General features: G+C 43.5%; 1 pseudogene; it reads right to left on the bottom strand.

The window, feature by feature from the left end:
• The window catches only part of LOC113199482 (E3 ubiquitin-protein ligase SH3RF1 pseudogene), a 130654-nt pseudogene extending 106124 nt beyond the window's left edge, over nt 1–24530 (bottom strand).
• Between the last annotated feature and the right edge of the window lie 362 nt (nt 24531–24892).

Consider the following 24892-nt stretch of genomic DNA (forward strand, 5'->3'; position numbering starts at 1 on the left):
ACCTCACTATGTTGTTGATGCTGGCTTTAAATTTGTTATCTTCCTGCCTCTGCCTCCTGAGCTGCTGAAATTACAAGCATTTGCTAATGTTCCAAGCTCAAGATCAGTTTTGATGAATCCAGTTCTCCATTTTTTAATAGATGAAAAAAAATGACATTTCATAAGACATAAAAATTTTATAAAACACATATGTAATTACCAATGAATCAAAATAATTTAATTTTCCTTGTTAATATGTATTTGATATCTCTGAATGAAATGAATACATACAAATCTAGTTGCATTTCAAAATACAAACACATTATGGTCAACTAGAGCTCATTCTATGAATGTAGGGATTTTTCAACAATTGCATATCTGGTAACATTTGCCAATGAAATAAGGACCCTAAAATGTAATTTTTATCTCCTTTACCTGAAAAACTTCAGCAAATATTGCTAACTATTTAAAATGGTAAGTAAAATCAGAATAGCAAGAGAGTACTCATATAAAAAAATAAAAATCTGTTGTCGTAAGGATGCAAGACTTATGACTTCTATGTATCAGGAGTGAAAAGATCTCTCTGTCCAAAGAGGCAGGGACAAATTTGGGATGAAACCCTGGACAACTATCCTGGACAACCTTAAGAAAAACAGAAATATCTCACATTGAGGTATTTGTCTGGCATAAGTGCAACCATCTGTCAAAACTCTATAGCTAAGGAAACTTTGATGTTGAAATTACAGAAAGTTTACCCCTACTAAATGCAAATAAGGAACAGCCAGAAGCTACTATGAAGTGGCAGGAAGATGGAAGTTCCATAGAAACAAAATGAGAGCATTGTTGATGGTCAACAATGGATTGTGCATCATGGTACTTCTGTCATTTTGGTTGCCTTGTATGTATTTAAATTTTTTTTCAAATTCATTATCTCAAGCACCTTTGCTCTACATTCTTTTATTAACAACAACCTCACTCTACAAGTGAGGAAGCTGCAGTTCAAGGAGTGATATGAATTGTTTAGGTAGTTAGCTACAGAATTGACTTTAAAAGCCTTGCCCTCTGGGAGGTTCTGAATTTTCCACTCCTTTGGTGAATAATACCCTGTCAAATAAACTTTACTATATAGTGGAAAATACAAGTTGAAAAACAACAACAAAAAAAACACATACTAATAATCTAGTCAAAATACGATACAAGTAGCATTTGTATATGGAAAGTTCCATGAATTAATTCCACTTCAACTAGTTTCCAAAGACAACTCCAATTCAACTGTCCATCCTCTGAGCAAATTGCCTGAAGGAGATCAGGCTCAGACAAGGACCATCTCTACCCACTGGCAGAAATCTGTGGGAGCTCAGGATGCACACAGTTCTGCCCCACTGACCTGCATGGAAGCCTGGTCACAAGGTAAGCCCTGGCTCATCCCACCATTGGCAGACCACCGCCAGAGGTCATGCTCTTACAAAGACCACCTTTGCCCTCAGCAGACATTCACTGGAACTTAAGTCTGGCCCACATCTGCCCTGCAGAGCTGTGAGTCCCCTGCTGGAACTCAGAATCTGCTCCGTTCCACCTCGCCAACCAGCTGTGGGTGGCATGGCAGGCCAGCCATAGGGAGGTCTCAGGACCATCCTGCAACTGGCAGATACACGCAGAAGCTCAGCCCAGCTCATATGCCACCCACCCCACCTCAACCCCGCCAAACTGCATGGGAGCCCTGGTATAGGTTACCCCCAGACCCATCCCATCACTGGAACATCTCTGCAGAAGTCAAGATAAGGCCCAGGGCTTCGTCCACCCACCAACACACATCCACCAGAGCTCCTAGTCCAGATCTGATTCCATCATCTGTGTGGGAGCCCACACCTAGTATAGGCTCTGGTGGATGAGGCCACAGGCAAACCCCCCTCAGACCTCAGAGACGCAGATCTTCCCTACAGACAATTGCGGGAGCAGGGCCGAGGGTGGACCCAGGTCCATCCCTCACTGGCAGACTCCCACCAGAGTTCATGCTGGGCCCACTTTTGCTTCGCCGTCCTGTGCAAGGGCCCCTCAGGCACAGGGTAGGCTTGAAACCTTCTGACCACTTGCAGACATCCTGTGAAGCTGAGACCCAACCCAACCCAGATCTGCAACCCCCTGACCTGGGCGCAGGTCCCAGAGCCCAAGGTAGGCCAGATTCCATCCCACCACAAGCAGACCCCCTCTGGAGCTTAGGCTTGGACCACCAGCAGACACTTGCCAGAACTCAGCCTCTAAGCAAATGAGATTGGATGATCTGCATGGGAGCCTGTGCCCAAGAAAGGTCCTGGTCCATCCTGCCACAATAAGAAACCTGCCTTACCTCAGGACCAGCCTGGATCTCCCCCACTGACCTGATCGGGAGTGGGACCCAGGCTAGGCACAGGTCCATATGTCACAATCAGACATCCACAGGACCTCATGCTCTGCCCAGGATCACCTTTGCCCACCAACAGACACATGCTGAACCTTCCACCCAGATTGCCTCACTGATATATGCAGGCCACGTGCCCCAGGGGAAGCCTGGGTCCATAGCACCAATGAAAGACACCCATAGGATCTCAGGATTGCCCCAGGACTGCCTCTGCCCAACAGCATACAGCTGCTAATAGTTAGGCCTGTCCCAGATCCACCCTGCCAACCTGTGCACAAGCCAGGGATAAGTTTAGCCCAGGGTCCATCCTACTACTGTCAGACACCTATTGGAGCTCATACCAGGCCAGATCCCCTTTGCACACCTGCCCCAGAACTGAGCCTCAGGGCATCTCTGGGCATTACCTGCCTTCAGCTGATGCCTACAAGAGCTAAGGCTTGGCCTAGGACAGCCTACAGTCACCGCCAGCCATGTGAGGGTGCCCAAGGTCTGCTCAGATTTGACTCCAGGACCTGTGTGGCAGGGAGGGCACAGGTTACCCTTGGGATCCATCCAGTCATAGGCAGATCACCAACAAAGCTCAACCCCAATACTTTTCTGTCCCTTATGAAACTCAGAATTTTCACTAACAGAAATTAAAATTAAGAAATAGAAATAGCTACACAATAATTATCTAACAATACCTTTGAAACTGGAGTTGTTCCATGAAAATCCACTGCTGCTTCTCCTGGCAAGTGAGTGTCTGGGTGAGGGACATGCCTCTGCAGCAAGAGGAGTCCTAGCATCTAATGGCAGGCCATGCCATCCAGCGATGCAGCAGAAACCAGTAGACCACCAATCATTTCTTCTTCTTCTTTACACAGTCTCTTCTAAGTCGAAGAATTTTCTCCCAGTACTAGGATTCATGAAGCAAACCAGGATGGAATTCGGGCGCAGCAATCCGGCTCACAGCAGCAGCTTCTCTACCAGAGAATAGCCTCCAAAGGATTTATATAGCATTTGTCCATAGCTATTGGTCCAAAGTTATGCTAATTAGGATTTGAAAGACGTTCCAATGCTATTGGTCCAAAGTTATGCTATTTGCTTTTGACAGATACTAATGCTATTGGTTAGTTTGGTCAGTCCTTTTTTTTTTCTTTTTGAATATTCATAATAGATTAATTCATGAAAGCAGCCCCAGATTCCTGAGCTGAGAATGAATAAATGGGCTGGGAAGTAGCTCAATGAAGTGGCAAAGCACTTTCTTCTAAAAAAAAAAAAAAAGAAAAGAAAAAAAGAATAGAAAAAAAAGATAAATGAACGCCAGCAAAAAGAAAAAAAAGGAAAAAAGAAAATAAACTTTATTAATACATAAAATCTTATTCCAATGCATACCTGCTCTGCATTCTACAGGATCTCTCTCAAGGGACCTCCAATGCTGCCACCTTGTCTTTTACCTCTTCAAAATATTTTTTCCCCAAACTTGAAAGTCAGGATCCATGTCTTAGTCATCACTCTTCTTCAGGTATGGCAGATATGAGATGGCTGTATGGGATATATTCCTGAAGAGGATCAAGGTCTGATTTTGGGCCAGCTTGGGAAGCGCTGCAAGTAATATCACATAATAACTATTTGCTAAATTTCAAAAGCATATATGAACAAATGATTCAGAACAAAAAAATGTTATGATTAAAGGTCAAGAAGAAGCAAATAGGGCTGGGGTTTTGGCTCAGTGGTTGAGTGCTTGCCTTGCATGTGTGAGACTCTGGCTTCAATTCTCAGCACCTCAAATAAATGGATATAATCAAGGTCCAGAGACACCCACCCGAGTCCAGGCCTGGCCCAGATACACCCCACCCAACTTTTTAGGAGCAGGATCCCTTGCTAGGCCTATTTCCATCCTGTCAAAGGCAGAACACAGTCTGAGCCGCAGCCCCACCCAGGAACGCCTCTGCCTTAGGCAGACCCCTCCCCAGAGTCTAGGCTCACCCCAGATCCATCCTGAGACTCTGCATGGAGCTTGGGCCCAGGGTAAGACCGCGTCCATCCTCCCACCAGCAGATCCCTGCTGGAACGCAAGACTGCCTCAGATACGATCTGCGAACCTGCAGGACAGATGGGGCTCATAGTATGCCTGGGACCATCCAGTCTATGAAAGACAGGGCCAGAGCTCAGGCACCATACAGAATTGCTTTTGCCAATCAACAGACATCCCCCTGACCTCAGGCCTGGCTCTGATCAGCAGACCTTGGCAGTAGCCCTCGCCCAAGATAGGGCGTGCACATTCTGCCACCAGCAGACACCGGCTAGAGCTTGGGCCAGGCCCAGATACACCTTGTGTACCTGTGGTTGCTGAGGCTCAGGGAAGGCCCAGGTCCATTCCGTCAACGATGAACATTTGCTGGAGCCCTCTGTCTTCTGGCAGACCCCCGCTGGATCTCAGATCTGACACAGATCCGCCTCACCAACTTGGGTGGGAGACCAGGTCCAGTATATGGCAGACCCCAGACCCTCATGGGGGCTCAGACCTGGAACATCTGCCCTGAAGTCCTGCACAGGAACAGGGCCCACAGGAAGGCCAGGGTACATCCCTTATCAGCAGACCCCGAGGAGCTAATGCTGGGTTCAGGATCACCTTTACCCAACAGCAGACATCTGCCTGAGCTCTTGGCCCAGATTCTCCTCACCAACCTGCTTATGAGCCCACACTTAGGGTAGGCTCTCTGCATGAAGTGAAACTTTTACCAGCTGCTAGAAAACACTATTTTGGTTCTGATCCTGTGGGTGTCTGCAGAGCTCAACAGAGCTTAATCATATACCTACAAGTCAAAAAAAAAAAAAAAAAACATACCAATAAGAATGGGAAATAACCAAAAGTTTGAGAGAGTATTCAATGTCAACAGTATAGTAATCCAAAGAAAACATAATGTACATGGGTGTGTTTTGCCTATAAAATAAAAATGATAAAGAGAATGAGAAAACCTAATGTTGACAGTATTGGAAAAGTGAATTGCTCTGATAATTGCAATGCAAAATTGTTATAACTTTTTTGCGGAGAAGTTTCAGGAAATATGCCAAAATTTAAAGTGCGCCCTTACCTTTAGCCCAAATAACTTAAATAAGTCAAATAACTTAAGCATTGTTGTCATAGCAAATTTTTAAATTTCACTACAAAAGTGATCACTTTAATCAAGGCCCCCACCAGCTTGGAATCAGACCTCAGGTCCCTGGGGGAATGTAACCAGGCACCATTTCCCTCCTCAAACCCATGCTTTTCCTGTGGGCTGCTTAGACTCATAAAAAGCCACATATCCATGCAGATATGTCTTATCATGTCCTTAGCCCTTAGTTTCATTGGATTATTAGCTTTTTTGCTATGAAACTCTAGGACTTTTATATATTTTGGAAATTAACACCTTGCAAGTGTTTTCTCTTATTTTGAGATTGATTTTCACCTTAAGGTTTGTTGCCTTCTTCAATTTTGGTTAATGATGTTTTCCACTATCTATTCTTCCTTTTGTTGTCTCTCTTTTTGATGTTTTATCAGAAGGAAAAAAAAAACATGGCTAAGACTAATATGAATGAGTGGACAATGATTTTTTTCTCCTGTTTTCTTCTAGGAAGTTTATAGCCATAGGTCTCACATTTAAGTCTTCTATCCACTCTGAAGTGATTTGCATGTGGCATAAAATAAGCATCTGGTTTTATTCTTTGGCATTTGGGAGTTCAGTTTCTTAGCACCTTGTGTATTCTTAGCCCCTTGTCAAACATCATCTGACCATACATGTGTGAATTTGCTTTAGGGCTCTCTGTGTTCCTCCATGTACCTCTAGGTCTGTTTTATGCTAGTACCATGACATTTTAATGACTGAAGCTTTGTAATCAAAAAATTTGACTCCTCTGCTTCTGATCCTTTCCAAGGGTTTTTGGTGTTGCTGTTGTTTTTAGGTATTTGAGTTCTTTGAGGTCCTGTATGAATTTTAGAATCATTCATTTCTAATCTATAAAATGCAATGCAATTGGGACTTTGATAGAAATTGAATCAAGTCCATGATGGCTGTGTTAGTGGGACTATTTCAACAGAATTAAATCTCCTAATCTCTGACCATGAGATGCTTTTGCATCTGTATTTTTTTTTAAATCACCTAATCAATATTGTCTAGTTTTCAATGTTCAGAACTTTTCTTGCTTAGTTAAATTTGTTCCTGATTATTTTGTTATTTCTAATGCTATGGTATATACCTGTTTTTGAATTTCCTTTTCAGACAGCTCATTATTAATATACAGAAAAGCAAATGCATTTTATAAGTTGATTTTGTATTCTGCAACTTTACTGAGTTCATTTATTTTTTCTAAATGATTTTTATGGAGTCTTTAGGATTTTGTGTATATAAGATCATAATATACAAATGGAGACCTTTTTTACTGATTCTTTGCTGATTGGGCCATAGTTTCTTTATTTTTCTTTCCTAGCTTCTATGGTTAAAGATTCCAGTACTATGATGAACAGAAGTGGTGATCTTGGGGAAATTTGCCCTATTCCTAATCTTACACAAACAGCTCCCTCTCTCACTGCTGAGTACGATATAAGCTATGAGGTTTTTCAGATATGGCCTTTATGGTATTGAATGAATTTCTGTTTATTGCTAGCTTATTGAGTGTGTGTGTGCGCGTGCGTTTGTGTGTGTGTGTGTGTGTGTGTGTGTGTGTGTGTGTGTGTGTGAAGCTGTTGAATTTGACAGCCATATGACCTTCTTCCTTGATTCCGTTGATTTGGTGTGTGACAGATGATTGTTATAAGGTGCTCAAGGAAATGAAAATCAGATCTTCAAAGAGACATCTAAGCACATGCTACAGCTCCATGTGTTCTTATCAAGAACCCACAGAAGACGTCAAATGCTAGTGGAGACTAGGGGGACTGGAACCCCTCTGTTGGTGGGAATGCAAAATGGCGTGGCTGCTATGGAAACCGGTATGGCAATTCCTCAAAACAATTAGAACTAGAACTCTCAGAAACTGGCCAGACCCTTTATATTTTCTCAAAAGACATGAAATTGAGATTTGAAAAAAAAAATTATCACTTCCACCTTCATTATAGTGTTAGTCACAGACAGTTGGGATGTGCAAACAATCTATTTGTTCATCAAAAGATGCATAGGTTTCAAATTGTGGATGATCACAGATGGATCCTTAAAGAAAGAAAGAAGGTCTGCAGTCTATGACAACACATGGGAGTCACAGATGGCCAAGAGAAATGGGCCAGTTCCACAACAAACACTTCGAGACTCCACACACAGTATGACCATGAGATGGTCCAACTCATAGACATAGAGAATAGAAGGGGGATCCAGGGGTGGGGAATGGGGACCTGTCAATCACCAGGTCTAAAATTTCATGGATGCCGATTAGGCAGTTCTAGAGAGCAATGCAGTTGGTAGCCAGGCCACACTGCTGTGGCCTGAAACAAAGTGAAAGTGGCTGTTCCCCTCTCCAAAATTCTTACCAAATTATAACAAGAAATAAATAAACTGAAGTAGAGTAAATCCTACAGAGGCCTTGGAACATTTTCTAAAAAAAAAAAAAAATGCTCCTGGGCAAAGCTTGAGCCCTGCAGGTGACAGGATGGAACCCTGCCTACCCTTGCCAGGAATCCCGCACAGGTGTCCAAGGGACTCCTGAGCTGAGCTTAAGCTCCAGCAGGGATCTGGTGGAGGCGGGATGAATTCGGGCATGGACAGGGGCATACCCTGAATCTGGAATCTTGCAGGTGTACTAGTATGATCTCAGCTGAGGCCAAGCTCCAGTGGATATCTACCAGTGAGCAGAGGTGGTTCTGGCCTGGGCCTGAGCCTTGGCAGTGATCTGTGGGTGGGTGGAGACATTCTTGCACTGGCCTAAGCTCCTGTGGAGGTCTGCTGATCGGTGGAGGTGGTATTGGGCCAAGTCTAAGCTCCAGTAGAGATCAGAAAGTGCCAACAAGGAGTCGGGCCAACACTTGTACCAGCTTAAGTGCAGGTAAGCCACAAGTAAGGGCTGTCCTTGAGCTCAAAATGGTGTCAACCTGTGGGCGGAGGCAGTCCCTATTCAGGCATGAGCTCTGATGGGGTTTGAGGTGGCGGGATTGCCCTGGCCTTCCTTGGTTCAGGTTCCTGTGCCTGCCAGGGAGACTGATCTGAGATGGGGCTGAACTCTGGCAGGTGTCTATCAGTGGGCGGAATCAGTCCTGGGCAGAGCCTGAGCTTCAGTGCCAGTCTGCTGGTAACTGTTTGGACTGGGGCTACCCTGCACCTTGGATCCAATATCATAGTAGCTGAATGAACTCCGGCAGCCCAGAGCTTGGGCTCCAGCAACTCCCAAGGTCGGTAAGTCCTATCTGGGCAGAGCTTGAGGTGAGGAGAGTTTCTGCCTGTGGGTGGAGGCAGTACTTGGCTAAGGCTAAGCTCCAGTGGTGGTCTGGCAGTGACAGGATGAACTCTTGCCTATCCTGTGCCCAGGCTCCATGCACATCTGCAAGGTGGAACTGGATGGAGCCCGAGCTCAGGTGGTCATCTGACTGTGGGCAGAGGCAGTCTTGTTTCTAGTGTGAGCTCTGTTGGGCGTGGGGGTCAGCTGGTGTTGGAATGGACCTAGGCCTACCTTAAACCAGGCTCCCCAGCTGAGCCTTTTGGCGAGGATGATCTGGGCTTGGATGAATTCCCACATGTGTCCACTGGTGGACACAGGCAGTCCTGAGTAGAGCAAAAGCTCCAGCGGGATCTGCAGGTGGGCGCAAGAAGTCCTGGGCTGAGCCTAGGCATGGGCCCATCCAGCCAGCAGCAGACCACTGTGGAGGCTGAGACTTGGGCCAGAACTGCCTCTGATCACCTGCAGACCACTGCAGGAGCTCAAGTGTGGTTCAGATTCTCTCTGTGGTCCTGCACAGAAGCCTAGGCCCAGAGTAGCCTGGGTCCATTCAGTCGCCAGCCAACTGGTGCTGAAAATCAGGCTTGACCCAGACTGACTCCACCCACTGGCAGACAGCCCCTCTGGATCTCAGGCTCTTCCTAGGACTGACTCTGCACACTGGTAGTCACCTGCCTGCATTCAGACCCAGCCCCATGAGCCTCAATGACAGGCACGGGAACCTGGCCCAAGGAAGGACTGGTGCCATGACGCCACTTCTAGACCCCCACTAGAGCTCAGACCAGACCCAGGACCACTTCTGCACACAGAAAAACACCCTCTGAAGCTCATACATGGCCCAGATTTGCCACCTGAACCTGTGCCTGAGTCAGGGGGCAAGGGTAGGCCATGTTTCATCCCACCACAGGCAGAAACCCATCAGAGCTCCAGCTCTGACCAGATCCACCTCGCCAATATTGGCAGGAGCTGAAGCCCAAGCCCAGGGTTGCCCGAGTCCATCCACACACCTTGATACTGACAACAGAGCTCAGGCTTGGCTTAGAACACCTGCCAGAGATCAGCCACAGACCAGATCATCCTATCTGAAGTGACCTTGGACCAAGGAAGACCTGGGTCAAACCCGCCACAAGGAGACCAGAGCTTAGGCCAGTGCCAGGATATCTCCATCCACCCACAGATCCCCGCCAAAGCTGCAGCAGTCACCCTTCAGACCTTAGGCTTGGCCTGGATCCACCTTGCTAACCTGAATTGGAAACAAGGCTCAGTATAAGCCTGGGTCCATCCTGCCTCTTGTAGACCACAGCCTCTGCCCAGGCCCCACCCAGGACTGCCTCTGCTCACCAACAGACACCTGCTAGAGTTGGCGAAAATTTTTTACTTCAACTGGAAATTTAGAAGAAGAACCAGAATTTCCAAGCTGACAAGGGCTCTCTGTAAGAGCCAATATTGTTGCCAGTTACTAGAAAACAGTATTTTGTGATGCTCCTGTTGGTGGGTCTGGACAGCTGACCAGAGGTTAACCATATATCAAGCTCTTACATTTCAAAAAAACAAACAGCCCCATTAAAATGGGAAAAGACCAATGTAGTCCATTTATTAAAGATGGCATACAAAACAGTTGAGATGACATTCCATGTCAATATTGTAATCCATACAAAATATAAAGTATGTGTGTTTGTTCCTTTCAAATACAAAGAATGAAGAGAAAAACAGAATCTAATATTGACAGTGTTTGAAAATGGAATTGTCATGCTCTGATAATTGCAATGCAAAATTGTCATAAGCCTTCTGTGAGAAATTGCAGAACCTATACCAAAATTTAAAGTACATGCTTAACTTTAGACTAAGAATTTCAATTTAATTAATATATTTATTGTCATTGTGGCAAATTTTTAAATCTTACCATGAAGTTTATCATTGTAGTCAAGGTCCCTACCAGCTGGGGATCAGACCCCAGGTCCCTGGAAAAGTCACTGGGCACCATTTCTCTGCTCACACCCAAGCCTTTCCTAGAGGCTGCTTAGGCTGATAAAAAGACAGGTCTCCTTGCAGAAATGTCTGTCCCATTCCTTAGCCAATGTTTTCATTGGATTATTAACTTTTTTGTTTTATTTTTGTATTAAACTCTAGGACATTCTTATATATTTTGGAAATTAACAGTTTGCAAGGGTTTTCTCCCATCTGCAGGTTGTTTTCTACCCTAACTTTGTTTTTTCCCCTTCTGCAGTATGAGTTGATGGTGTCCACTAACTATTTTTGCTTTTGTTGTCCATTTTCTTGATGTTGTGTCAAAAGGAAAAAAAAAGACAAAGAAAAAAGGAAAAAGGAAAAAAATAAGAAAGAAAGAAAGAGAGAGAGAAAAGGTATAATCCCAAGACTAATGTGAATGACTAGACAATGAAGGATTTTTTCTGCTGTTTTTCATTATAAAAAGTTTATTGCCATAGGTTTCGCATTGAAGACTTCCACCTACTTTGAAGTGATTTGCCTGTGGCATAAGATAAGCATGGTGTTTCAATCTTTGGCATGTGGGAGCACAGTTTTCCAACCCATTGGGTATTCTTAGCTCCCTTTTGAAGACCAGCTGTCCATAGGTGGATGGATTTACTGCTGGGCTCTCTGTGCTCTTCCATGCATCTCTAGGTCTGTTTTATGCCAGTACCATGGCATTTTAAATTCTTTTAGCTTTGTGATCAGAAAACATGAACCTCTACTTCTGTTCCTGTCCAAGGGTTTTTGTTTGTTTTATTGTGTTAGTTGTTTGAGTTGTTTTAAGGTTTTGTATGAAATTTAGAATCATTTAGTTCTCTTTCTGTAAAACATAGTGCCATTGGGACTTTGGCAAAAATTGCATTAAATCCGTAGATGGCTATGTTAGTGGGATTATTTCAACAGCATTAAATCTCCTAATCTGTAAACATGAGATCTTTTGCTTCTGTATCTTTTTGAAATCATTTAATCTGTATTTTGTAGTTTTCAATGTGCAGTTTTGACTTCCTTAGTTAAGTTTCTTCCTGATTATTATTTTTTATTAAATTTCTGATTCTATTGTAAATAGCTACTTTTCTAATTTCCTTTCAGACAGTTCATCATTAATGTATAGAAATGGAAGAAAGTTTTATAAGTTGATTATGTATTCTGCAACTTTACTGAGTTCATCTATTATTTCTCAGTGATTTTTTTTATGGAGTCATTATGGTTTTGTGTACATAAGATTGTCATATGCAAATGGAGGTCATTTTAATGCTTCTTTATTAGTTGGGATGTATTTTTGCTGCTGTCAGGCTACAGCAAAATAACTGGGGGGTGAAGAGGAACTTGTGTATATTGATACAGCAGGAGTGGGAGCCATTTATTGTAGGACAGGAGGGGTATATATACATTCCACACAGCTTATCTTAATTAACATAAACTAGATACAGCAGTCAACCAATAAGAAATCTCCACACTTAATGGCTTCCTGGTGCTACCTCACAAACCACTCCCCCTGGCAAAATGCCAGGTGCCATCCTGACTTGTTTACAGACTCTAACATATTTTCTTTCTTTTTCTTTCCTAACTACTCAGGTTGGGGCTTACAGTACTCTGCTGAATTGAAGTGATGAGCTTGGGCATCCTTGCCTTGTTCTTACTCTTACAGGAAGAGCTCCACCCTCACTGCTGAATATGATATTAACTTGAGGTTTTCACATATGACCTTTATGGTGTTGAGTAAATTTATGATTATTTCCAGTTTTTTGAATATATTTGTTGTGATCTTAATCCTTGATTCAGTTGATTTGGTGTGTGACAGAGGACTGTTATAAGGTGCCCAGAGAAATGAAAATCAGCACATCAATGAGACATCACAGCACATTCTACAGCTCCATGTGTTCTTATCAAAAACCCACAAAAAACATTAAGTGCTAGTGGATACTAGGGGACTGGATCCCCTCTGTTCTAGGGATTGTGGTTGCTGTGTAAACCAATATGGCAGTTCCTAAAAAAATAGAACTTTTACTCTCAGGAACTGGCAACAACACTTCTGTGTATTTACTCAAAAGAACTGAAATTGAGATTTGAAAAAGGTATTAGCACTTCCATCCTCATTATAGCATTAGTCAGAGGAGTTGGGATGTGGAAACCATCTAGATGTACATCAAAATATGCATGAGTTTACAGATTGTTGGTGTATACACATGGAGCCTTAAAGAAAGAAAGAAGGCCTGCATGCGAGCTTAAGGGAGTCACAGATGGTCAAGAGAAGTGTACCAATTCCGCAAAAAACAATGCTAGACTCCAAACACTTGAGGTCTGTAATATGGTCCTACTCATAGACACAGATAGTGCAGGGGGGGGGGTTTGCTGGTGGTGGGGGTGGGTATCTGTCAATCAAAAAGTCTAAAATTTCAGTGATGCAGAGGAAGCAGTTCTAGAGAGCTATGCAGTAGGTATCCAGGTGCCACTGCTCTGGCCTGGAACTCAGTGAAGGGGCCACTCTCTTCTTCAATATTCTTATCAAATTCTAATAAGAAATATATAAATTGAAGTATAATAAATTTTTCAGGGGCCTTGGAATATTTTTTAAAAAGATCTCACTATCTACTTCAGAAATTAAGTTCCTATGTATATTCATAGATGTTTACCTATTTTACCCAAATTTAAGAATGATATTTGTTTACAAAAGATTGTTTTTACAAAAGTCATACTGTGCATGATTTTAACTGGAACTTGCATGAGGCTGGCAAACCTTTCTACAAGGAGGGGACACCAAACCCTGAGCATTTAGAGGACAGGGGTTACTGGGAGGGCAATGATTTGTTTGTGAGCTTCCTACAACACACATCATCAAAGCCATTATATTCCCAGCCAGCGAGCCATAGCACTGGACACATGGGAAACTGATTTGACCTTATTGGCTCAAATGTCCATAATCAGAAATTTCTAGAATTTTCTGAATTTTTAGTGTACACTCTCATGGACCTAGGACTGGTTCTGCACAGATTCACTTCATCCAACAAGGCATATGGTGTGCCATCATTTTTGGTCACCCAGGATCCAGCAGGTCTTCAAGCATGACATTTCCCATGTGGAGTCACCATGAGCAATGGCAGAGGATGTGTATGGCCTGACCATTTTGCATGTTGTTTTCTCTATGTTTGCCACTTTTGTAAAAGCAGGAATTGATTTTAATTCATCTCAAAATCTAAGAGCCTAAAAAATGGCAAGTCTGTAAATGTGGCTCAATTGCATTTTTGTTTATTTCTTTCTGAGCAAGACTCCATCAGAGCTCACTCTGGACAGAAGATACTGTAAATTAGGTTGTGTTTGGCTGTAGTTATAGATCGTCCAACAAATAATTTTAGAATTTACAAGATATCTTCTTGTCCTATATGAACAAAACTCCTGGAACCCTGTTGTCCTAGTGCTGGTGTTGCATTAGTGTGATATCACTGTGGATGCAGCGTCTTTCAGCATTTTGCTCTTTCTCAGAACATCAGGTCTTCACCTTTTGCCTGCATCCTCACAGTCACAACATGAATGCACAAGCTCCCACTCTTCAATTTCCAGAAGGTAGAGTGAGGCTTCCTGAACTCTGTTCAACATGCAGGCTTGGTCTCAGTAACTTCACTAATGGAGACAAATTACATTTCCAATTTGAAAGTCATTTGCCACCCTGTTACCATCTACCAAAACTCACAATTTTAAGTTACTCTGTTTAAAGAAAAAGAGTTCACTAACCCAAAGGATGCTCTGTGACAGTAAGTCTTCAGCCTGTGACCTTTCATGCAGAGGTAGGTGATCAGAGAGGCCCATTTGCTATGGCCTCACATGCAGAAAGGAAGGCTGGTGGAAACCAGGCCATACCCTGTCTACAAAGTGAAATTCTCCACATGAAAAAAAATTAAGCACAGATCTGTGTTCTAGCTTTAGAAAGTCTAGAGTTTAACCATGTTCAGTAGACACACCTGTGCATAGCGGTAATCAGCTGAAGCTGAGTGGAAAGGTCTCTGCTTCCTAAACTCTCCATTTTGTCACAGTTCCTACCCTGCCCTCCTTCCAGTTCATCCCTCTGCTGTTTATGGTCCTGGCCTGGCCCTGGAGGTGTCTGTGCTTATGTTTCTGATTTGGTGTACAAAAAATGTTCCTCAAATTAATTTATCTTCACTCTTGTGATTTGGGCCTAGTGAATAGATATGGTTTTCTGATGGGAGCCATGAGGTTAGAGAGATAGAAACATGCCCAAGGTCAAGCTGGTCACTCCCCATCTACAGGGCTCCTAAGCACGCACTTGAGGTTTCTGCAATTGCAGGCTCCTCCCAACATGTGCAGAGGGACAGGAGTCATTGCCCAGGTGGGAGACAATCTTGCTGTGCAAAGTGGGTCCATTGGAAAGGGGCAAGGGGCTCATAGGGAAAGACCAAGGTCAAAGCCAACCAGGACCAACCAAGTCCAAAGCCAACTTTGTACAACCTTGAAAGTTCCCAGCACTTATTCTCCATCTGCAACACAGTGATCCCTGTTTTTTTTTTTTTTTTTTTTTTTGTGGTATGTGGAGTCCAGAAAGGGATAGAAACAAGGCACATGAAAATAAAGAAATACAGAGACAGAGAGAAGTGCACAGAGGAAGAAAGACTGAAAGGGACACATAAAATAGGCTGAGGTTGGGAAGGAAGAGACCTCCAGAGAGCAGGAGGGAGAGATGGGGAGGCTGGGGTGGAACGGAGTCCAAGAACTTCAGAAAGCTGGTTGTCATTAGGGTCCAGAGATCAGGACTCCAAGAAAAGAGTCTGCTTCCATCTCCCAGAAACTCATGCACATTGATGTCTTCTGAAGGTCCCATCTGCCCAGCCCATTTTTGCCTCATCTCCCAGGCTATCACAGGTCCCCCTCCAGGAGATAACAGATAGCCCTTTCTACTAGCTCTCCAATTGTTAGAGAGAATCTCTTGGGGTTGTGATGGTAGGTTCCCCCTATGACCCCTGCACAGGCTCTGGGTGCTGCATTGTGGATTCAGAGAAGATGCCCTTCCTAGGAAGTGCAAGGGCACATATGTGAATCTGTGGTCTTCATAGAAACTTGTGAGGAGGATACTTCACTGGGCACCTGGGTAGTAAATATTTGTTTTGTTTTGTTGATAGTGGGGATTGAACTTAGTGGCCCTCAACCACTGAACCACATCCTCAACACAATTTTTTATTTTATTTAGAGACAGGGTCTCACTGAGTTGCTTAGCACCTTGCCTTTGCTGAGGTTTACTTTGCATTTGTGACCCTCCTGCCTCAGCCTCCTGAGATGCTGGAATGACAACTGATGCAAATGACAGCTGATGCAATGACAACCAGCTGATATTTTGTCTTTGACAAGTCATTTGTAGAATGCAAACACTATAAGTAAATCTGTTGGTGTCCTGAGGGACAGAAGCTTCCCTCCTTGCCCCATGGAGCCCAGTGAGCCAGGAAACTCATTTTGGGCCCCCAATGGACTCTCTGACAACCTTAGGCACAGGATCTGGTTGACTGAGTCTCAGCTCCACCTACTGTTTTTAAAATAGGCTGATACCAGCTAGGGTTCTACTATGGAGACACCACATCTGCACTGAAGAAAGGACACAGCCCTGGGTGGCTTGGACGAGAAACAGAGCATGTTTGGAAGGCAGAGGGAAGAGAGTAGGTTATGGGAGGCTATATTTTTTTACCGAGCAAAACCCAGAACATTGCTAAAAATTGGCAGTGAACTTCCCACACTGCTTCTCCTCTCACAGCCTTCACTGGGACCTCAGCATGTTGTCAAGTAAAAAGGATGCTTCCAGCCTAGGAGACAAGTCTGTACCATTACTTCAAGATTGTAAAGGGCATGTGCCAGGTGGGGGCATACAGAGAGCAGTGACACTCATGGGGAGCTGAAGACAAGTGTGATCAAATTAGAGTACAAGGAAGAGTAGCCCAGGAGGGAACAGTCAGGGTAAAGGCTCGGAGTACACTTTTGCAGAGTCAAGGCCTTCAGAATGATTCCCAACTTCTCAGGATTCTTTTTGGCTTCCAGAAGGTGGATTACAGCATGAGGTAACCTTGTAAAATCTGCTTTCTGTTCCAAGAGCAGGTTGGTTTATGGGTTTGGAGAACTCCTCAAGGCCCCACTTGAGAAAACTTGTGCACAGCCTGATGACTAGGACATTTATGCCTTAAAGCCACAGAGCAGAATGCTACATCAAGGTCACCTAGGCCAGCATTTCCAACATATGGGCACCCACTTCTGCCCACCACTTGTGGTGCTGCTTACCCCAGGGTACATCACCTACATTCCCAGTTTTGGCCCCCTCTCTATTTAAACTGATCATGAACTTATTGCTATTTCTTTTTGTTTTGATAGTAATACAATAAATGCTGTTGAACCACCCCCTGAAACATGCCTGTTTGTGTCAGTTCTCTGTTGCTCTGATCAAAAGATAGGGCAATAACAACTTAGAGGAGCAAAAGTTTATTTTGTCTCATGGTTTGAGAGTTTCAGTCCATGGTTGGCCAACTCCATTGTTGGGCCTGAGGAAAGGCAGGATATCATGGGGGAAAGATGTGGTGGAGGAAAGCAGCTCTGGACATGGCAACAAGGAAGCAGCTCCATGAACCAGGGACAAAAAACAAATGCCAAAGGCACACTTCCAGTGACCCACTTTCTCCAGCCACAGCCTAGCTTCAGAGAATTAAGGCCCAATAAATCCATATCAGTGGATTAATTAGTCCACAACTCATAATTCAATCAATTTACCTCTGATAATTCTTATATTGCTTCAAACATGACCTGTGAGTGAACACCTCCTACCTAAATAATAACAGTGTCCAGAATGGACTCTGAAAAATGTAGCCCTGTTCCAGTCCCTGAGTTTATGCACAATTGAGGTCTAGAAACAGGAAAGGATTTAGACAAACCACATGATTATTGAGCTGCACACTGTCCCAATTTCCCTCTGTCCTCTGGGCTGTACCATTCCTCAAGTGGTACTTAGGTTCAGTGTCCACAGGCAATTGACCCTGAGGGTGTCCAGTCTTTGTTCTTCAATTCCTATGTGAAGCTCTCCTCTCCCTTTCATCTCTCTTCTCTCTCTCCCTATAGTCCTCCTCCTCTTCATCCCCCTCCTTCTGCCTTGTCTACAGTTTTAATGTCACCAATATGTTTTGGAAGCTTGGTTTTGTCTTATTTCAAACCACTTCCCAGGTGAAAGAATAGCAATCTCACCTGCTTGTGAAGGGGAAGAAGATCCTACCTGCTCGTGAATGGTTAAACCAGCTCATCATGTAAGAAGCCAGGCACTTCACATTCCTCAGAGCCCAGGGTGGGCTGTGTAGGCACTGAAGGACTCTGCAGTTACTCTCTAAGGGAACAGGTATATGTCAGACCTTATTCAAGTCCTTAGAGAAGAAGCTTTGAAGTTACCAAACTTGTTCATTAGGTGAACTGGGATTCCCTGGAGCAAAAGGATAATTCAAAAACAAGCAAATGAAGTCATCACTTACAGCAAAATGAATAAACAAATACTCTTCATGGCTATTCATGAATGGAATCCTTGTCTTCCTTCAGGTTCAGTTTCCCTCTGCTTTCTCCCCATAGCCCTCCCAGCTCCTGCACCTGTGATGCTGCATCCTCTGGCACCCAGGGCACCTGACAGCTGCACTGCATCAAGTCACCAGCAGCTCAAATTCTCCATAGATGAAAACAGATGAGCGAGCATGTGTTTATATTCAGAAAGGACCAAAGGGTGTATGTGTTTTCTGCACTGCTAAGAAGCCAGTGTGTCCTGTGCACGTGTGCTGATGGGCTATGTGTGTGCTGAGTGTGTGGTGAAGTGCATTTATTTGTGGGTTGGAATGATACTGTCTTTTCTCAGGACAATGTAGTGAATGAGTGGCACCTTTGTGTGCCTATGCTTCTTTTGTGTGTTATGCATGCATGAGGATGAACATATGTATGTGTGGAAAGGTGTGTATGTGTAAGTGTGTTTGTGATATTCTTTTTTTTTTGCTATGCATGTGTATGTGTACAAGTGTATGTATGTAAGAGTGTGTGATTGTGTTGACATGTTTGTAAGTACAGAGGGTCCGTGTTTCCTCTGCTCCACACACACAGTGAGCCTATCAACTGGGACAGAGAGTGTAGAACCCCCATGTCTGGGGATCCACACGCCTTCAGATCTCTTTGCCTTATTGGTCTGACCTCGCTGGTGATTGCCTCCTCCTTTTTCAGCATAAAAATCCACACAGTGATCTCAGTGGGAATGTCCCTAATCCCAAGGGAACAAAGTTATGAGGTCTGTTCCATGTACCTACATCTTCTGGCTCTGCCTTAGTGATGCATGAAGACATAACCCTGTGGACAATCTACTACTATAGCCCTGGCCCCTGCCTCCAGAATGGTATGCAAACTGCCTTCTGGCACTCCTCAGGCCTGGATAGACACCCTCACTCTGCTCATTAACCATCAGCCTTTTAAATACTAACCCAATTTATGTATAATATATCAAAGTGTATCAATACATTCTACTGTCACATATAACTAATTAAAATAAATGAAAAACATTTAAAAATAGATCAGCTATTAGTACATTTTTCAACATGTGGCTAGAATAAATTAATCTTTAATACTATGGAAAAAAGGAAACAGATCATGTCACCCTATAACGTGAAATTTTCCAATGATTTTCCATCTTGCTCCAAGTAAAACTCAAAGCCCTACAGTAGCCCACAAGGACCTCTGGAAACTACCCATCCCACAGCTTGCCTTGGGAGCCTGGGGACCCTGCCAGCTTCCTTGCCACTTCAGAGCTCTAGTGCCTGCCATTTCCTCTGCAAGGGGGTCATCTGGATTCCATGAGGCCAGGGATAATGCTCAGTGTCCCCAGAGACCAGAACTGTGGTGTTCACACGGTGTTTGAGGTTCTCTGCACTTTGTTGTAATTAGTAAATTGCTTGGGGATTCATCTGTTTTCCTCTACTGAATATCCCTGATGATTCCTCAGCACAGGAAGAATGGCAAGGGTGCTGCCACCAGCACTACCAAACTCGAGATTCCAGCTAAGGATCATGGCAGGGAATCAGCAGATCATTACTCCGAAAACCCCAGAGAATCAACTACAAGTGTCAGATCTTGTGATGGTGTGCAGAAGCCCACAGGTATGGTGGGGCTCACTCCACCAGTAAAACAGCCACAGGAACAGGAGGACAGTAATGGATCCCTAGGAGTTTAAGGAAAGGCAGGACATTTAGGAAGAAATTGCTCCACCAGACTTGGTGTTGATTCTGGAATGAAGACAAAGATGACAGGAGCACACATATACACAGATTAATGTGTCTTGTGTGTTAAGAATAAAGTGCTCAAAGGGCTGGGGTTTTGGATCAGTGGTAGTGCACTTGCCTGGCATCCATGAGAAACTGGGTTTGATTCTCAACACCACATACTATTAAATAAAATAAAGGTCCATCAACAACTTTAAAATATTTTTTTTTAAAAATGAATAAAGTGATTGAACATGATGAACTGTCCCATGGAGGCTGAGGCAAGAGGATTACAAGTTTAAAGCCAGCCTTAGCAAATTAGTAAGACCATAAGCAACTCAATGAGACCCTGATTCTAAATAAAGTAAAAAGAAAATAGGCTAGGAATGTAGTTCAGTGGTTAAGCTCCCCAGGATTCAATACCCAATGTAAATAAATAAATAAATAAATAAATAAATAAATACATACATACATACATACATACATACATACATACATAAATTGGTGGAACCTAGAAAGGAAGTCCTATTTAAATACTTATATGCAGCCCTCAGTTGTTGCTCTTATGAGTATTTTGTGTCCTCATAAGTAAAACTATGAAAATAAAGAATCACAATTAATAGGTAAAGTATATTTCTTGAGAGAGAGGCCTGTGTTCACCAACTGTATATTTTCCCCCTCTCAATATGTATAAACTATTACTTCCAAGTAAAGTATCATGTGAGAGAAAAAAAGGCCTAAAGTCATTTTGAAAAATTAAGTAATTAAAGTATGTGTTTGTGATACATACATTTGTGTGTGTGTGTGTGTGTGTGTGTGTGTGTGTGTGTGAGAGAGAGAGAGAGAGAGAGAGAGAGAGAGAGAGAGAGAGAGAGAGGTTAAATTTTTTATTTCATACCAGGGATTGAACTCAGAGACACTCAACCACTGAGCCACATCACTAGCCCTATTTTGTATTTTATTTGAAGACAGGGTCTTACTGAGTTGCTATGTGCCTCACAGTTCCTGAGGCTGGCTTTGAACTCTAAATCCTCCTGCCTCAGCCCCTCCAGCAACTGGGATTACAGGCATACACCATTATGCACAGCACAAAATATCATTTTTGAAAAGTAAAATAAGTCATGGATTTAGCACCAAAAGCTAACTTTACACAGAGAGTTGTAATATCTGAAGTGTGAGCACTGGGAAGAGTGGCAGAACTCAAAAGAAAGATCAGTAAAAACTTGCACAGATAAAACTCTTCATAATTTCACAAAGGCCACATTCCCATTATTTGGAGAAAGACAGATTGCTCAGTAAATTTTGAATATACCTAATGATGTAGATAAGAACATGAAATCTAATCTCTATCTGATTATGTACATTAAAATAAGCTCCAAATGCTTTGATAAATTAAATGTATAAATCATCAAAGTCCTGGGAGAAAATAAATGAATATTTATACAATATTGGAGGATTTATAAACATAAATGTGGAAAGCAAGAAAGCAAAGTATGTTACTAATGCATATTATGTATGTATATGGAGGTGTGTGTGTGCATGTACATGTACACACATACACCTGCACACATTGCTCTTGTACATTTGTGGTGTTAAAATGAATCTTTGAAATAATCAAATTCATAGAGATATAAAGTAGAATGGTTGTTACTGGGGTTAGGAACAGGGAAAAATGACAATTTAGTATTTAATGGGGACAGGTTGAATTGGTGAGTAGAATAGTACTAAGGATGGACAAATGATGGTGATTGCTGTATAATAATGTGATTCTATTTGGCACCACAGAACCATACTCTTTTTTAAAAATAACATGTTACTTGTCTCATATCATGAACATAAACTTGTACAACTGAAGCTGTTAACTTTTTTATTTTAAAAAATCACCATCTACTTCTTTTCATAAAACCAATTTCTTAGTTGTTGATAGATCTTTATTTTATTTATTTATACGTGGTTAAGAGAATCAAACCCAGTACCTCAGAAATGCTACCACTGAGCCTCAGCCCCAGCCCATGTTTTAACATTTTTTTAAAAAGTGTCTGAGATATAATTATATAGGAATATGTATACAGATATTTAAAAGTATTCTTTAAGAAATAAAAAAAAAACTAGAGGGGCTATGTTTGTAGCTCAGTGTTATATTGCTCGCCTAACACATGCAAGGTCTTGGGTTACATCCTCAACACAACATAAAAATAAATAGATAAAATAAAGGCATTGTGTCCAATACACCAAAAAATCTAGAATAAAATGTATTTTATATATGACTGTAAAATGATTACAATGAACAATTTCATGGCAAAATTTAGAACTTTGCCACAATAACAATATATAAGCTATTTAGATTGAAATTCTTGAGCATTCATTTTAAATTTTGGCATATTTTCTGAAACTTTTCTTTTTTTTCTTTTTTTTACATTTTAAATTCTTATTTTGTGAGATGGCTTGAGAAAAATTGGCATACATATTTCCTGTGGGATTAATCATTTCTCATTATTTCTTGGTTTATTGCTTCCCAGTCGGGCTTTCAGCTTAATAAACACGTAGCAACCTCTAATCACAAGTGAAGAAAAATGAAGGTACATGACAAAACACAACACATTGGAGACAATTGTTCAAATATTTCCTCCGAAAAAAAAAGACTGTCCATTTCACTTATTTTGATTTGAGGTTCCATTCAAAATGTGCATATATATATATCTTAGCAACTAAATGAAGACTGGGTTCCATTAAAAAAAAAAGCAAAGAAGCCTGCAGTGTTATGTCTTCACTGAATTTTTACATGGATTCAAGGTTTAATTCTACTTGTATACACAGCATCTTTATTTTCATTTACCGCATTTAAAGATCACATGGTATGCACATGTATAGTTTAAGGTCTAAGTAGAGTACTCTATCTCATAACATGATGTTGAAAACTCATAAGTTACAGCACATTTAGTTCATGATTATGAGGATGCATGCAATCATCTTCAAAGCTGTTGCCATCCACACTCAGAACAATTCACCTGGCATCTTGTAGAGACCTCACCCTCCTCTCTTGGCATCTGTGTTCAGGTGAATCAAGTTGTGATTAGAGGAGGAAGTCCTCTGCCAAGCCTAAAACCCACAGATGTCAAGTTATGGCAGGTACAACCAGGGCAGAGCTTGAGCTCCATTGGAGGTGTGCTGGTGGTAGGGATGGAACCAGTCCTACCCTTACTAGGGTTCCTGCACAGGTAGAGGAGGCAATCCTGAGCCAAGCCAAAGCTCCAGTGGCTATCTAGAAGTGGCAGGATGAACCCAGGCCTACCCTGGTTCTGGACTCCTTCAGGTATAATATGATAATCTGTGCTGAGTCCAAGCTCCAGCAGGTGTCTGCTAGTGAGCAGAGGCAGTCCTGGCCCAGGCCTGAGCTCTGGCAGGCATGTGACAGAAATGTGGAGGTGGTCTAATCCTGAGTATAATCTCCATCAGGAGTCAGACAGTAGATGGATGGAACTGTGCCTATCCTTGCTCAGGCTCCCATAGAGTGGATTAGGCTGATTTGAGCTGAGCCTAAGCTCCAGAAGGTGTTTGCCTGTGGGAGGAGGCATTCCTGGGTCTGTCATGAGCTCTGGTGGGGGTTGGCTTGTGGCAGGATGGAGCCAGGCCTACCTTGGCCAGGGTCCCAGTCATGTCAGCGAGGCTGACCTGGGCGGGGCTGAACTCTGGCAGGTGTCTGCAGGTGGGTGAAGTCAGTCCTAGGCTGAGCCTGAGATCCTGAGGGGGTCTTCTGTGACTTGATGCAGATGAGTTACTTTGGGCTTCACCTCTCATGCAGGTCAGGTAGTCTGATCTGGGCTGAGCCTAAGTTCCAGAGGGGTTTGCTACTGGGTAGATTCAGTCCTGAGCTGAGCTTGAGCTCCAGTAGGGGGTCTGATGCTGGTGGGATGGAACAGGTGCTACCCTGTGCCTGGGCTCTGGTGCATGTCAGAAAGGCCTATGTGAATAGAGCTTGAACTCCAGTGTGGCTCTGTTGGCTGATGGGATGGAACCTAGCCTAACATGGGTTCTGGCTTTTGCCAAGGTCAATGAGGCAGATCTGGGCCTCCTGTGAGCTCCAGAGTGGGTCTGCCAGTGGGCAGAGTCAGTCCTCGGCCAAGCCTGAGCTCTGGTGGGGGTTTGGCAGTGGCAGGATGAACTCGGGCCTACCCTGTGCCTGGGCTCCTGTGCTCATTGGCAAGGCAGGTCTGGGTCGATCCTAAGATTTTGCAGGATCTGCCAGTGGCAGGAATGACCCATGTTTATCCTGCATTCTGGCTCACATTCAGTTTGTCAAGGCTGTTGTGGGCCTGGGCTGAGCCCCATTGGGTGTTTGGCAGTGGACAGAGGCGGTCCTGGGCCATGCCTGAATTCTGGAGGGAGCTGTTGGTAAGTAGAGGCAGGCCAGGGTTGAGCCTGTGGTCTGGTGTGAGTCTCATGGTGGTGATTTGGACCCTGGGCTCTCCTGGGCCCAGGCTGCCATGCAGGCCTGCAAGGCGGATCTGGGTGGAGTCTGAACTCATGGGCGTCTGTAGGTGGCAGCAAGAACCAGGGCTTATCCTTTGCTCCCACTCTCGCTCAGGTCCTTGATGCTAGTCAAGGTCTGGTCTGAGACCCAGTGGGTGTCTGGAGGTGAGCAGAGCCGGTCCCAGGGCTCTGCTGGTGGTGGGAGGGACCCGGGTCTACACTGGCTTCCTGCTTCTGCTCAGATTTTTGAGACTGGTGGGTGTGTGCCAGTAGACAGACTTTCTCCTGGCCAAACCTGAGCTCCTGCGGGAGCTGCTGGTGGATGGAGGCAGTCCTGGGGCAGCCTAGACTACAGCACAAGTCTCCCAGTGACTGGATGGACTCACGCTACCCTGAAGTTGGTGAGGCATCTCTGGGA

The sequence above is a fragment of the Urocitellus parryii genome, chromosome Y (assembly GCF_045843805.1).
Source record: "Urocitellus parryii isolate mUroPar1 chromosome Y, mUroPar1.hap1, whole genome shotgun sequence".
Lineage (NCBI taxonomy): Eukaryota > Metazoa > Chordata > Mammalia > Rodentia > Sciuridae > Urocitellus > Urocitellus parryii.